The 9,811-nt window shown below is 40.4% G+C and overlaps 1 long non-coding RNA gene across 2 annotated transcripts; it reads right to left on the bottom strand.

Moving 5' to 3' along the window:
* Nucleotides 1-698: 698 nt before the first annotated feature.
* Nucleotides 699-9,530, bottom strand: LOC141981361 (uncharacterized). 2 transcript variants are annotated; one of them, XR_012637745.1, is made up of 4 exons: nucleotides 9,449-9,484; nucleotides 9,111-9,163; nucleotides 6,134-6,238; nucleotides 704-832 (listed from the first exon to the last, which is right to left on the bottom strand). It is a non-coding gene; the product is annotated as an uncharacterized LOC141981361 (long non-coding RNA). The 2 variants fall into 2 exon arrangements; XR_012637746.1 differs by lacking the exon at nucleotides 6,134-6,238 and having other exon boundaries at nucleotides 699-832; nucleotides 9,449-9,530.
* Between the last annotated feature and the right edge of the window lie 281 nt (nucleotides 9,531-9,811).

Raw genomic sequence — 9,811 nt, 5'->3', positions numbered from 1 at the left:
AGCATAAATTGGTGGTCATGCCTCAAAAAAAGAAAGGTTCTCATAGCCTACTTTATCAAGGAGAGATAATCTAGGCCTATTCTCTGAATCAGAGGAGCTACTTCAAATCATCCTTGCTCCACTGAAACCCATATAAGGAACACTTCATGAAACAAATCCTAACTTTTTTATCCATTGGATCATTTGGTGGTTCTGTCTTCTTCATTATTTTCCAATCACATACTGAGTGAATTTGTTGTGTATGGATACTGCTATACTTCTGTTGAAGCTTCATGGAAAATGTAAAAATAAATAGTGTATTTCAGTTTGTGATCACTTAAGACACAATCCTTTTTGCCTTCTTTAAACCTGATCCTTTCTACTTTGGATTCTTCAGTATTAAACAGCATAAACCCACACTTTCCCCAAAACTTTTTGAATAAAGTCCTCATCATTGGAACTGACAAACTTTCATAGTGTTTTGCCACTAGCATATGTTCATATCTTCATATTAGTCCTGCCCACTAACTGTTGCATTATAGTTTAGGGCATATGCATGTCTGACAAACATTAAATGAAAGCTCATATAAAACTGCCCACAGCAGACAGCACAAATAGCCTGCCCTTCTCCCTATATCTAATACTGCTCCAGCCAAATACAACAAATACACAATTAATGGTCCATAGTCAAACAAATATTTGACCAACAAAATCTGCCTTACCCCTTCTTCTGAATAGCAGTAAACATAGTAGATAGTCAGAGGAAGATAGCTCGATAGCTGGAGGACCACTCCTGGTGGCAGTAAGGTTTCTCAAGGATAGTTCCAAATAGAGTGCATTGCAGTAGTCCAACCTAGAGGTGAACAGGAATGGAAAACTGGGGCAAAGCCCTTATAATAAAGAGAAGGGTGGTATTTCCTACATATCTGCAGAAGTAAAAGCAGCATGAGCCACTGTTGGCATCAGGAAATTCAGGAGTAGTCAAGGGTCCTAAGCAGTGGTGTAGCTAGGAGTGGAAATTTGAGCGGGCCCCAACTTTCGGATGGACGGGCATTGACAGGCTGTTCCTGCTACCCAAATTTCCACTCCTTGCTATGCCACTGGGCTGCAGGCAGGGGGCTGACAGCTTGGGGAAGGGAAGGGAGCCAGGCCCAGGCGAGCACAGAAATGGGGAGAGGAGTGAGTAGGAGTAGGCCACACACGTGTGTGTCCAAGGCTTCCCTCTGCCACATACCGCTGTATGGGGGAGGGAGGGGGCAGATTAAGCCACCAGCGCCCAAAACAAAAAACCAGCCACTTTTAAATGATATTTTGCACACTTTGGGAATCTAAAAGGAGCAATCTACATTTCAAATTACACTGCAGCACCGACCGTTTTGCGGGGTGAGAGCAGATAGTATCAAACTTTTCGGTGCCACCTACTTGGCGGCTCCCCGCACGGTGAGAGTGGGGATGTTGATGACACAATGACTGCAGTCCCAGGGAGAGCTGCGGAGCAGCACAGCTGAGCAGGAGAGAAAGAGAGGGAGAGAGAGAGGGACGGACAGCCAGGGCTTCCTCCAGCCTAGGCGCTCGGCCCCTCCCACTGTGCTGTGCCACTGCCTGCCAGGAGGGCTCCGCACCACTCCCGCCCGTCCCGCCTGCAGGTGAATTGAAAGTTGTCAGGAGGGAGGGAAGGATGCAGGTGTCCCCTGCTCAAATATGGGTTAGCCTGGATGCTAAGTGGGTGGGGGCTCAGGCCCACTTGTGGCTACGCCCCTGGTCCCAAGTACAGGATAGCATTAGCCACATTCTAATACAGCCAGTATAGCTCTTGAGTTAAGTCAGAAGCTACTGAGAGCAGAGATTAGAAGCCACAAACCATTCTCCATTAGTCTCCCTGCAGAATGTGCCACTGGTTGAATATAAAACCAGTCACAATCAAGGAACAGTTAAAATATGTCTGGTTTGTGAAAAAGACTCATCAGACCTGGGTCTCCCAAGCAATCACTGAATAGAAAAGAAAAGAGATTGATTATCAGAAGATCAGCCTGAGGTGCTGGGCATTATCCACAGAAGGAACTTTTCTGGTCATGTAGTGGCCCAGTCTGGAGAGCGAATGCTGTGCCCTTCTAGTGAGGAAAAAAATGAAGGGAGAGACGATACTACTGTTCTGAAATTAGCCCAGAACTGAGAACTAGGCAGAGTTACAAAAAAGTTAAAGGAAAGGTCCACAATTTTCTAACATGGGACAAGGAGGAAAACAAAGTTCAGATTCAGTAAACTAATGCTTACTCTAAGAAGGAAAAGCATGCAGAATGATAGCAAATAATTTCCACAGGAACAACCATGCCAGTTCTTCAGGAAGATACAGAAGAGCAAAAAACATCAACTGAACTGAAATAAGCTTGATAACAATCCTCCTATTCAGAGGGCAGTACAGGTAGCTAACGCATCTGCATGCTGTAAAATCTGAATTTATGTCCACAAAATCTGGGTTGGAGACAAATGAAATGAAGGTTTTTATATAAATTAGGCAGAGCGCCTGAAACAGTATTGTAAATTATTATTGTAAATTATTAATTATTATAGCAAATGTAAGTGGGAATTAATTGCTAATGAAAGTCTATAAGAAAATAAAACTCATTGTTTTACCATGTGGGTGAGTATGTTTGCTCCTATAAATTAGGTTATAAAAACACATTGCTGATATATTATTGGCTGTAAGCCGGTCACAGCTCTCTCCCCCCATCCGCCAGGGAGGGAGACCACGCCCCGTAGCTTCAATGCTTCTGGAGAGACTCAGTTCAGGGGGAAATTAGCCGATAGTTAATGGCTTTGGCCTGCAGTCAGGCCTAGCAACGGTAAGCCTATCAGCTCGGATCCTGTGGTCCAGGCAGGACAGCAAACAGTTAGCGGCTCTGGCTTGTAGGGGGATCAGCTCTCTGGTGGGCAGACAGCAAAACCATCTGCTGTCCTAGCTCTGGTGGGTGACAGACCAATGCAGGCCTCTTGGCCTAAAAGTGGGGAGGCTGCCACCCCCAGGAGTGGGGTGGCAGGGGGTAAGGGGACGCAGGCCCACCCAATGCCACTGCATCCCAGACCAGGACCCTAACAATGGCAGAGTGATCCACCACTGGGTCAGCGGGGAATTCCGGCCACAACGCACTGGCCGTCTTGCAGTCAGTAACACAGCCGCACCCTATTCGGCTTCCCTGGGCTCCTTCCTACACTCCCAGTCTGGGAGTACCTGGGTTATGGGGTCATTGTTCATCTCACTGGGGCAAATGGCTAGTGACAGTCCCAACAGCAACTCGGTGTTCTCAGTGCCTGGCAGTTCCAGCAGCCCCTCCAGGTCTCTGGCGCTGTAGCGGCCTCCATTAGGTCCGAGCTTCAGCAGTGAGTGGGTGGGGGGTGAGATGTGCTGCTCCTCTGGCAGTTCTCCTCCAATTGAGCTGGAGGGCATGTCTTTTATATTTGCAGTTCCTGACCCGCTCTTCTGCTTCAGGCAGGGCAGTCACCGGTGTCCTGGCTCTGCCCACCAGGTGACGGTCACAGCTCTCTCTCCCTGTCTGTCAGGGAGACCATGCCCCCTTGTTACATTGGTATACATTTGAAAAGAGATATGTATATCTATTGTATACAGTTTAAATACGTATTTATATGGCCCTGGTTTCCAAACAGTCGAGATGGGCTTGGATGTCTATTTCAGGTTAATTCTTTGTTGAAAGAGAAATGTGTGGAAGTAGATTAAAGATATTTTTTCCTAGTCTATTTTTATTTACAAGTGTGTCATACCTGGCATCAAATACACCAATGTTAATTTTGCCATTTACTTTAATGGGAGCAGGATTCAGTCCAAATAAGTACATAGATCTGATCCAAAGCTCACTGAAATCACTGGAAAGACTCCTGTTCACTTTAATGGGCTTTCGATCAGAACGATAATTCCCATGAACCCTTTGGCCATAGATAAAAGCAGTTAACTCTAAAGCAAATTTAACTGCTTGTCCAGTGTAGCCTTCTTTAGGTGCAATGCAGGGAATAAGGGAATTTATGATGAAAAAATTTAGCTAAAACTTAGGTGACCTAAACATTCCAGTAAATGTTTCTATTACTCTGCTAGACTTGGCCTGTAAACTGTTGGATTAAAAAGAAGCTTTTCATATCAGTGTACTCAGTTTTTAATTAATTTGTAAACTGGTGGGTTCTATCCTATGACTGGAGAATTGCTAATATAGTACTTATTTTTAAGAAAGGGGAAAAAAGTGGTCCAGGAAATTACAGGCCTCTTAATTTGACCTCAGTTGTATGTAAGGTCTTAGAACAAATTTTGAAAGAGAAAGTAGTTAAGGACATAGAGGTAAATAGTAATTTGGATAAAAAACAACATGGTTTTACAAAAGGTAAATCATGCCAGACAAACCTAATCTCATTCTTTGAGAAGATAACTGATTTTTTAGACAAAGGAAATGCAGTAGATCTAATCTATCTGGATTTCAGTAAGGCTTTTGATACAGTTCCACATGGGAAATTATTAGTTAAATTGGAGAAGATGTGATTAATATGATAATTGAAAGGTGGATAAGGAACTGGTTAAAGGGGAAACTATAACAGATCATATTGAAAGGTGAACTGTCAGGCTGCAAGAAGGTTATTAGTGGAGCTCCTCAGGGATCGCTCTTGGGACCAATCTTGTTTAACATTTTTATTTATGACATTGGCACAAAAAGTGGGAGTGTGCTATTACATTGTGGATGACACAAAGTTAGGGGGTCTTGCCAATACGAAGGAGGACCAGAATATCACACAAGATCTGGATGACCTTGAAAAGTGGGATAATAGAAATGGGATGAAATTTAATACTGCAAAGTGCAAAGTCACGTGCTTAGGGACTAACAACAAGATTTTTTGCTATAAGCTGGGGACATATCAGTTGGAAGTGACACAGAAGGAGAAAGACATGGGTGCACTGGTTGATCACAGGATGACTATGAGCTGCCAGTGAGATGCAGCCATGAAAAAGGTACAGCAATCTTGGATGCAAAAAGATTAATTCAAACTGGAACGGGTGCTGAGAAGGGCTACTAGGATTATCAGCGGAATGGAAAACCTATGTTATGAGAGGTGACTCAAAGAGCTTGGCTTGTTTAGCCTAACCAAAGAAACTCAGAGGGAAGATATGATTGCTTTCTATAAATACATCAAAGGAATAAATACCAGGGAGGGAGAGGAGTTATTTAAATTAAATGCAATGTGGACCCAAGAACAAATGGATATAAACTGTCCATCAACTAGTTAAGGCTTGAAATTAGACAAAGATTTCTAACCATCAGAGCAGTGAAGTTTTGGAACAGCCTTCCAACAGAAGCTGTGGGGGCAAAAAACCTAACTGGCTTCAAAACTGAACTTAATAATAAGTTTATAGAGAGGGTGGTATGATGAAACTGCTTAAAATGGCATATATCTGATCTGCAACTGCTCTTCCGAACGTGGTGGCAATTCGGTGGCAGCTCTGGCAGTATTGCGGCAGCAGAAATTTGGCAGCGACTGCTTGGGGCTGCAAAATTGGTAGAGCCGCCCCTGCTTGCAACTTTAAACTAGTGTAAATGGTGGATTCTCTGTAACGTGAAATCTTTAAATCATGATTTGAGGACTTCAGTAACTCAGCCAGAGGTTAGGAATCTATTACAGGAGTGGGTGGGTGAGGTTCTGTGGCCTGCAATATGCAGGAGGTCAGACTAGATGATCATGATGGTCGCTTCTGGCCTTAAAGTCAATGAGTCTATATGACTATACTTTTTTTATCAGTGGACTCAGTTTCACTAGCATATACAGTACTTGCTATATGTGTACAATAATGAAAAACCATTTAGAATGTTACAAATGCATATCTAAGATTGTAGAACATTTTATATAATATGATGCTTTGTCTGAGGAACACGCACACACACAATCATATATTACATATATTCTTAGTATGTGACCACGTCGTTAAAGACTATCATAATACATATGCACAAGGGCAGGGTTCAGGTTGTATGTGTTTTGTCACACTTAGGTGCCTAACCATGCAACCATAATGTTCTTGTAACTTATTTTTGTTCCTCTTGCTATGTGATGATTTACTACTCTGTACCCACTTCTGCATCCCTTGAAATCAATGAATATTTACCTAATGACTTCAGTGGAAGCAAGATCAGAAGTAGTTTGTCACTTCACCTGCGAAGTGTTAAATATGCCGCCTTCTTTTTCATTGTTCCAAGAAGAAAATTAGTTCCTGAGAAACCAGAAATAAACTGCATATATGTTAAGACTGATTTGTATATGACAGAAGTCCAGAGAAGTGTTAGTCTCTCAACACACAACACACACTCTTAACTGATTAGCGGCTGCTAAACTTCATAGCCAGAGAAGCCGAGAAATTAGAACGGTCCTACAAATTTGTTTCCCCGACTGAGCCAAAAATCGATATTCCTCCCACAAAAATAAAATTCAAATACGTCTCTAATGATGGAAAAACCTCACAGGAAAAATAAAAAAGTGATGAACAGAAGATACCGCTGATGAACAAAGATGTGAGAGTAACAAACACCAGCACATATAGTAATAAACAAGTAATAAATGAGACAGTGCATATGTAGTGATAAATATAAGCAGACCAATTCCTTTCCCTCTACGTGTTCAACTGACAATCTAAAATCCAAATCCAAATCTGAATGAAAGGAATCCAAAACATATGCATCTCCTGGAATCATATGACTTGAAATAGCCAGGAAAAGAAAGAGCTACATAACATAAAAGACAAGAGACTTGTACACCAATATAGCATCCACATTTCACTTATGGGTAAACTGAGACACTGAACATTTATTTACAAGCTAGACTGTGGCTTTCAATCCATGGCCTGGTTTATGAGGGACCCTGCTGCAACAGGATTCCCTAGAGAATTTGTGGTTCAATTCCAATTCTGCAATGCCTATTCTCCACACATCCACTGTTGCTTGCTGCGAGTAGAAGTGAAAAACTCTCTTTGACCCTGATTCACAAATGTACTTAGACACTTAATTAACATTAAAATGAATGGGAGCTAAGTGTCTAAATACTTTTGTGAATCTGGACCTTTGTTTTTTCTTACACACTCTCTCTCTCTTGCTAGTGCACCTGCAAAGGGCAAGCCGTGAGTTGGTCCCAACTTGCTAACAGAGAATCAGAAGTCTTGACTCCAAGTTCCATAACTTCAGTGCTGAACAAATCTATCAAAAGAGTTTAAATTAAATAGCTTAATAAATGTAAAGTACGTCTTGCTTTGATACAATCCCATTCACCACAAAAGATATTTCTCTTCACAATGAGAGTTATATATTAGTTAAATTAAGTGATATGCAACCACCTCTGTAGGAGAGCATACCAATTATTTAACAGTACAGAGCAACTCTTCATAACAGTTTAGGATAAGTAATGAAGAAGAATACTATACCCAACTGAAATTGCAACAGGGAAGTAAGGGGTGATGTCATGTATTTAACCAGGCAGAATGTAATTGTCCAGTAAGAATTTGGCCAAATTTAAAATACTTGATGATATGTGGTAGTAGTAAACAAACATTTGTTTACATTTACAGGACCTTTGGGGTCCTTGTCCAATAAGTTAAGGTAGAATTTCACTAATATACATAGCAGTTTCAACCACAATATGCCATTTTTAATTTTATGTTTTATTAACCCCAAAAATGAAAAAGGGATTTGTAAACTCCAAAACATATTAAATTAAAAAAATAGTTTAATCTAAATTGTTGCTGAGAAATGTTTACCTTTAAAATGTTACTAAAATTAAGAAACTCTAATTTTAGTTTTATTTTTTTTAAATAACTGCCATAGTCTAGGTTGAAACTGTTTATAACTCTGCATCCACACCAATGCAAAGGGAAAGGGCTGGCACAGGAAACACCTGATTATAAGAGAAGTTTGGACCTGTTATACAAAGGTAAATATCCTCCTTGCGTTTTAGCTGCTTTTAACCAGTCAGAGGCCAGGATTTTGTGAGCTCAAGTTATAATTATTATTTAAGTATGACAGCCCCAGATTTTTTGCTTCCTTGCACTAAATCCTCCTTGGATCTTGTGATATAGCAGCTCCTGTATGTGGGTCATTATTGATTGTTATCCTATATAATACCACAGAAGTATTAAGATGATATTAGCAAATGCATTACAAAGCCACAAGTAATCAAGTTTAAAGTAGAGTGAGATTTGAAAGCAGAAAGTATTCAGACTAAGATGTGTGTTGTGGAAATGGTTTAATCTCTGGCTGTAAATAGCTAATATATGCTGAATTTTAACATCCATGTGCAACTCTGATTAGCATCTCCTAAATACATAATCCCCATAGCAATCCCACTAAAAAATGGGGGCTTAATTGTCTCCTTAAAGTCTAGTACCTTTCACCTCCACATAATGCTACTATGATGGCTTTTCAATACAGCAAGAAGGAGAAGAAGAAAGAAGAGAGAAGAAAACCAACCAGAAGAATTTGTCGGCGAAACATTTTAACATTCATTTCAAAAGTCATAGATTACAATTTAAAATGGAAGTCCCCTTTTGAACAAAGAAGGAAAGGTTATGAGAAAATACAGTTTGAAATTATTGATATACAAAGCCAGCCCTGATTGCATCTGTCCAATAGCTCCCCCAAATGTACCAATTTGATATTGCTGAAACCTCATGGAAATAACAGCAAGAGATTTGACTACAGTCATTCTCATTACTGCTTACAGAATGCAGCTTGATGTGTTTCATCCAAAATATCTGCTTTTCTATTTAACATATTTTATGGACTGCTGGTTAGATGGTCTCTATGTTCTGCTCAGATAAACTTGGGAACATGTAAGAGTCATACAAATTATAATTCTAGAAAAAAAGGAAATAAAGTCAATTGACCACTGATTATTCTTTTTCCTTATCTCTGTGCCTTGTATAAGCATCCAAGTGTAATGATTGTGAACTCAAATTATTTCTCTTTCAGTGCACTTTATCTTTAGAGGTAATGAAGTTAGTGGGTTCAGCTTTAATTCTTGTCTCCCTCCACCTCCCCCCCCCCCCCGCAAAGGCTACTTGTAAGAGAAAAAAAAGAGTAAAATAATGCAGTAATTACCCATTTTTAGCATTTGAGCTTCTATTTCCTCAGTTGTTTACTGAGTGTTATACCTGGGAAGAAATGAGCAGAAACATGTAATAAAACTACAGCTGTAATTGGACTGGAAATGGTAGTAAGGCAAATGAGATGTTATCACTTATTTTTATAAACAGACTAACATACTGATCACTTATTGGTAATGACAGCAGAGTCACCTCTATATTTTATCCCTAGGTAATGAAAAAAACGGCAACTCTCCTCCCCACCCCCACAACCCCCACCCCCCCTCACCCCCACCACACACACACTTCAAGGCCTTTTTGGTAATAAACGAATCATCACTTGTATTAAGTTACCTTCTCTAGGAGAAATATTCTTTGCTTTCCTCATTCAGTATTTCAGAGCTTGGGTGCTGATGACTCTAAACAACCCCTCTGTATCTTTACAGATTATTTCTTCCTCCCCTATTCAGTATGTCACTATTGATTCCAAAACATATTTACCTACATTTTGTTAATTGTAATTTAAAATTGTATTCTAAAGGGCATACATTTATTCTATAGTAATTTTGAAGGCGAGCAGTTATTTCACAGAGTTGTCACTCCTTCCAGAAATCAAACCCTCCCTGTCATATATAAATAGATTGCTTGATATACATGCAATATCCTGTCGGTGTCATGCACTCTTTTCTTTAATCTGACTGACATGGCACATAATAA

The sequence above is a fragment of the Natator depressus genome, chromosome 2 (genome assembly GCF_965152275.1).
Source record: "Natator depressus isolate rNatDep1 chromosome 2, rNatDep2.hap1, whole genome shotgun sequence".
Classification (NCBI taxonomy): domain Eukaryota; kingdom Metazoa; phylum Chordata; order Testudines; family Cheloniidae; genus Natator; species Natator depressus.
The sequence above is the reverse complement of the archived record's forward strand: the minus strand, read 5'-3'. Positions and strand labels throughout refer to the sequence as shown.